Genomic DNA, 5,705 nt, shown 5'->3' with positions numbered 1-5,705 from the left:
CCGCCCCCGGAGGAATCCTCCTCCCCCAGCCACTCGCATTTCCCGCTTGTCCCCACCACACTCCTGTTCTCCCAGGCCCCACCAACCTCTTCTGTCCACTGCCTCCAACTTTCTCCACGCCCTCGGTCCCTGCAGAGGTTTTATTCGTCACTCCTGGAATCATACACCATAGTAACACGGCAGTAAACTCTTCTGTCCTCTTTCTGGTGTTCAAAGCTCTTCATATAGTGGTCTCGGTAAGTCTATGAAGGAAGGACTGTTATTATCCCCATTTTACAAATGAGGAATCTGATACGCTGGAAAACAATAAGGCTGAGTGAAGTCTAAGGGCTGTAGAAACAGGGAGATAGAGACGCACGAAACAGACACTTGGGAACAGCTGTCTTTGTCAAAAGATTAAAGCACTGCTTTTTTTTTGTTTTTAATTACAAAATAATGTGTGCAGCAGACCTCCCTGACCCCTGTCCCATCCACCCTAATCCCCAAGAACTAAAGACACTAGAGAGATGAGATGAAATGCAGGGACTCACTGGAGGGACCCTCTGCCAGCCTGCCCCAGCTCCCCCACGCTAGGAGCCAGCAGCAGGACGCAAGAAGGACGGGGATCAGAGCAAGCTAGGGCTCGTTGGTCCCCATCTCCTTTCCCCGGACCTCCTTCCCCTCACTGCTCTGTTTCCCGTTCCCTTCCATTTTTCTTCATCTCCCTTGCAGAGAGCAGGCGGTCACCTGCAGGCACTGGCCTTCTCGCCACTGGGAGGATGCTCTGACCTCCTAGGGGAGGACGGCCCCACAGGGCTTTTATGTACGGGTTCACCACATTTGTGTGTATTCCTAAACAAGGCTGAGGGGCAAGAATAATCTAAGTGGGAAAGGCAAGGATGGTCTTGTCCTGGGCGGAGGCTTCCTGGAGAAGGGATGCTGAGCAGAGCCCCTGGTTCTTGATGTGGCTTTCGCTACTCTGAGAATTTACAAGAACCTTTTCTGGAAATGTCTGTGGGCAAGGTCACAAGGGAGTCCCGGCAAACCCAGAGTTCACTGCAGTGATGCGGGAGAGTTCACCAGCCCTCAGGAGCTCTGTGCTCTCTGCTTCTGAGCTCACTCCTCTCTCCTCTCAGGAGCAAGGCAAAACGGAACACTTCCTGAGCGGGCATGGAGGGGAGAACAGTAGCTTCAGTGCGCACGGTCCAGACAAGGCAAGTACACAGAAGAACTGGGGCAGGCTCACCTAGACAATTCTGACCTGAGGGTCCAAAGATGGCACACTGAATCAAAGATCTTGGTGATGATGGCTGTCAGCGTGTCTTCTGAGTCAATCGCAACGCTCCAATCTGAACTGGCGTTCCCAGTACACATGGTTCACAGCTGACCTCCTGGGGTCCCCCTTCACTCTCTTCCAAGGGAGCCCCTTTGCCTCTCTCCGGTGTTGGATAGCTTGTGTTCTGCACCCCACATTTTCTGTTTTCTTGATTTACTTTCTGGCTTTGGTAGAACACTCTCTCTAGTAGCTTTTCCAGAAACTGCACGGGAGGTATACATTTTTAAATTTTACATGTCTGAAAATGGATATATCCTATCTTTTTACCTGACTGATAGCTTGGAAGGATATGAATTCTAGGTTGAAGTAAATTTTCTTCACCATTTTGAAAGCATTGCTTTTAACTTCTATCGTTGCTGTTGAGAAATCCAAAGCCTTTCTGGTATCTAATCCTTTGTATGTTACTTTGTTTTGGAAGTTTCTACACACTTCTCTTTAATTTGCCTTGGTGTGAGTTTATTTTCATCTTCAGTGCTGGGCCTTAGTGGACACACCTCTAATAAGCTGGCAACTCATGTCCTTCTGTTCTGGAAAATTTCCTCAAATTAGTTCAGTGAGGATTTCCTCCCTTCCATTTTCCTCTCTCTCTCTCTCTCTTTTTTTTTTCTTATTGGAGCTTCTATTAATTTAGTGTTGAACTCCTGCAGCTGTCCTCAAACGTTTTTATCTTTTGTCTTCTCTTAGTATGCTTGCTTTACTTCTAGGGGGACTTCTTTTTTTTTTTTTTTTAAAGATTTTATTTATTTATTTGACAGAGATAGAGACAGCCAGCGAGAGAGGGAACACAACCAGGGGAAGTGGGAGAGGAACAAGCAGGCTCATAGCGGAGGAGCCCAATGTGGGACTCGATCCCAGGACCCCGGGATCACGCCCTGGGCCGAAGGCAGACGCTCAACCGCTGTGCCACCCAGGTGCCCCTCTAGGGAGACTCCTTAATCAGCTCTATCTTCCCATCTCTCTACTGATGTTTTGTTTCTGCTGTCATGATTTTATGGTTCAAGGCCAAATTCTCGCTGCTGCTGTGTTCTGGTTATTCCTTTGCCTAGCATCTTGTTCTTGTTTCTTGGATTCACTAGCTTGTCTTATTTCTCTAATATTAACTATGGGCTTTTTGACACTTCCTGCTCTCTCTGTATAACCTGTTTCCTGCAAGTTACTTTTCTTGTTGCTTGTTTTGTCTCTATTTGCGTTAGCAAATTTCCTGGATGGGGACGCCTGGGTGGCTCAGTTGGTTAAGCGCCTGCCTTCGGCTTAGGTCATGATCCCGGGATCCTGGGATCAAGTCCTATATCGGGCTCCTTGCTTAGCAGGGAGCCTGCTTCTTCCTCTGGCTGCCGCTCCCCCTGCTTGTGGTTGCTCGCTCGCTCTCTCTCTCTCTGATAAATAAATAAATAAATAAATAAATAAATAAATAAATAAATATAAATAAATAAATAAAATCTTTAAAAAAGAGAAAAGAGAAGAACATTTCCTGGATGTCTGGTAACCTTTGGCCACGATTAAGGTTGCGGCGGGTGAGATGGCTAGTCAAAAACCCTGAGTCAACTCACAGGTTGGATTTCCCACTGTAGGGTGATCTATCTGGGCTGTTTGGAGGGAAACATCTATGTCAGTATCTTTAGGTCTTTCCTCTTGGGCTAGTGAAATACCCCAGAGTAGAGTCTTCCAGTTTCCTGCCTAAAGAGCAAAGGTCCTACTCCCAGCTCTTTGGGAGCCCAATAGTAGGAGAAGGCTAGGGGCCTCTGCATTGAGCGTCCCATGTGACATGGTCACTTAATACCCCTGTTTCCAGCATTTTCAGTATGGTATCTCTGTTCACAACTGCATTTGAGCTTCACCAATCCAGACACGCTCTATCTTACCTTTCTCAGGGGGAAAATCTTCCAGACTCTGGCTGGGATGGGCGAGGGACTTGTAGCCCACTGGCTTGGAGTTAGGGAAGAAATCTAGGGATCTAGCTGCTTTTCATCCTGGCCCTTATTTTAGCAATCTCTTCCACAGTTCCAGAGGGACCTTGGCTTGCCAGTTCCTGTGTTTTCTGAGAACCTTGCAATGTAAATCAAATTGGGTCTCCATTTTCCCCACTGCCAGTGGAGATGTCTTTTTCCTCAGGGCTGATAAGTCAGTAACCACATGGCTGTCTGCCATCCTGCTTCAAAAATTCTGTGGCTGTTGTCTGTTTTCCTGTTCTCTCCATCCTTGAGGATTTATCTTTCAATTTAAAAATCTCTTTATTGAGGGGGCGCCTGGGTGGCTCAGTCATTGGGCGTCTGCCTTCGGCTCAGGGTCCTGAGATCAAGCCCCGCATCGGGCTCCCTGCTCCACTGGGAACCTGCTTCTTCCTCTCCCACTCCCCCTGCTTGTGTTCCCTCTCTCGCCGGCTGTCTGTCAAATAAATAAATAAAATCTTTTTTAAAAATTTAAAAAAATAAAAGTCTCTTTATTGAAGTTTTAGTGGGGTTTTGAGGGGGAGTGAAATTAGATATATGCATTTAACCCAGAACCCTAACTTTCCTTTTGACTATATTTTTAAAAATATAATTCCTGGGAATAACTCTATTTGGTCATGGAAGATTGCTGTTTTAATGTACTGGGGTATGTTTATTTCTGTCTTTCCATTTAGAAGTCTTTAAGTGAACACGATTAGCAGGAAATGAGCCTTTCCACGAGGAGGATTCAAGGGAAATGTCTCTAGCAGGATAACTTTTATTAAGTAGATGAGAGAAAATCGGAGGCTGGATCCCAGTATGCAGCCTTCAGGCAGCCCCTAAATGATTGGGACGAGTTCCCTACTAGAAGAGGGATCCTATAGTGATCCCTGAGGGTGCATCCAGGGAATGCCTTTTGCAATGTTTTGTTTAGGGACCCAGAATAAATACCAGAGTTCATCATTGACATTCTCTGGAGAGAGGATCAGTTGGTTGCCTGATTTTATCTTCAATCGGTTGAAGAAATTCTGTGATTAAAAAAAAAAAAGTGAGTCCTAGATGCCTTTCTGAAACACATCCCATTGCCCATATGGAGCCCAGAATTAATGTTTTTCTTTTTTATTTTTCTTTTCTTTCTTTTTTCTTTCTTTCTTTTTTTTTTTTTGTTATTCACTTAACTGATATTCACTGAGCACCCGCCTACCCATGGCATCTCTCTATGTGAGCTTTTTACGACTCTGTGAGCTGTCTTTGTTAGCTCTCTGTGACACAGAACCTGCCCTCAGTAACTCTTTCAACAGTGCCACCCCAACCTTACAGCACAGCAAGAGAGGGGGAGGTGGGAAGAGGGTCAGAGGCATATCCAAGGCCATGTCACACAGTAACAATAACTTTTGTCTCTGTGGCCTGTGATGAGGAGTAAGTGAGGACATTCCTAAAGCATTTAGCATCCAGCTTGGCATACAACAGGATGCCTGGATTTTGAGGGACAGCTTTATGGGGTGCAGGGAGCCTCTCATTTTAGGTTCTCCTGATACTTTTAAATACTAGCACTTTCGGAGGAACACTCGAAGGGATTTAGAGACTCAAGATAACACAAACGAGCTGGAACTACTTAAATCAGTCACTGGGACAGGGTCCATAAAGTATCCACAGTGACCACCCTGCTCCTTCGTCATCTTTAACCCTGGGTTAGGCTTGGCCTGGGCTCTCTCATATTCCTGAAGGTGCACACTCTTTGATTCCACTGTTCTCCTCTCCTCTTTCACTGGAAACAAGTTCTAATCCGCCTCTCACATGCAGCTTAAGCTCACCATTCATTCTTCCTGGTAGACATTTCTGAAACTCTGAGTATTTTTGAGAGATCAATTTTAGCCAAAAAAAAAAAAAAAGTTGCACACTGATGGGCATGCTGCAGTTCCCCTGTGCAGTGTTGCAGGCCCTCCCGTGCAGCAGTACAACTGTTGAAAGCCACCAGGTGGTGGAGAGGGCAGCAGATAGACTGGGTACAAGTCCCTGCCAAGCTGTGCAATCTTGGGCAAAGTCGGTACTTTTCTGAGCCTTCATTTACCTACCTGTGAAATGGGGACACGCAGAGGATTGTGGCGAGGACTAATGAGACATTACACTTCCACTCACGGTGCTCCTTCCTGCCCGGGGTGCAGTCCCGGGGCAAGCTGCCGGGGACGCGCGCGCGTGTGTGTGCAGGCGTGTGCGCGCGCGGGACTCCGGCCCACGGCTGTTTCCCATTGAAGGAGGGCGTGTGGATGTGTGTGACCGGCCGCCAGGGGAGCGTGCGGCTGCCGGCGCCGGGCTGCAAGCGAGACGCCCGCACCCGCGGCCGATTGGCAGCGCGGGGTGAATGAGCGCGCGTCGGGGCGCAGGGCACAGAGGCGGCGGCGCGGGGCGCTGCGGTGCGCGCCCGCCTGCCTGCCCGGGTGGGGCGGACCGCGGGTGGGAGG

General features: G+C 47.9%; 1 protein-coding gene across 1 annotated transcript in view; it reads left to right on the top strand.

The window, feature by feature from the left end:
- Window positions 1-5,506: 5,506 nt before the first annotated feature.
- The window catches only part of PRRT4 (proline rich transmembrane protein 4), a gene marked incomplete at its 3' end in the record, with an annotated part of 9,170 nt that continues 8,971 nt past the window's right edge, over window positions 5,507-5,705 (top strand). The window contains exon 1 of the mRNA XM_034646405.1: window positions 5,507-5,601. The remainder of the gene's footprint in view (window positions 5,602-5,705) is intronic.

This window comes from Ailuropoda melanoleuca, chromosome 1 (assembly GCF_002007445.2).
Source record: "Ailuropoda melanoleuca isolate Jingjing chromosome 1, ASM200744v2, whole genome shotgun sequence".
NCBI classification, from domain to species: domain Eukaryota; kingdom Metazoa; phylum Chordata; class Mammalia; order Carnivora; family Ursidae; genus Ailuropoda; species Ailuropoda melanoleuca.
The sequence above is the reverse complement of the archived record's forward strand: the minus strand, read 5'-3'. Positions and strand labels throughout refer to the sequence as shown.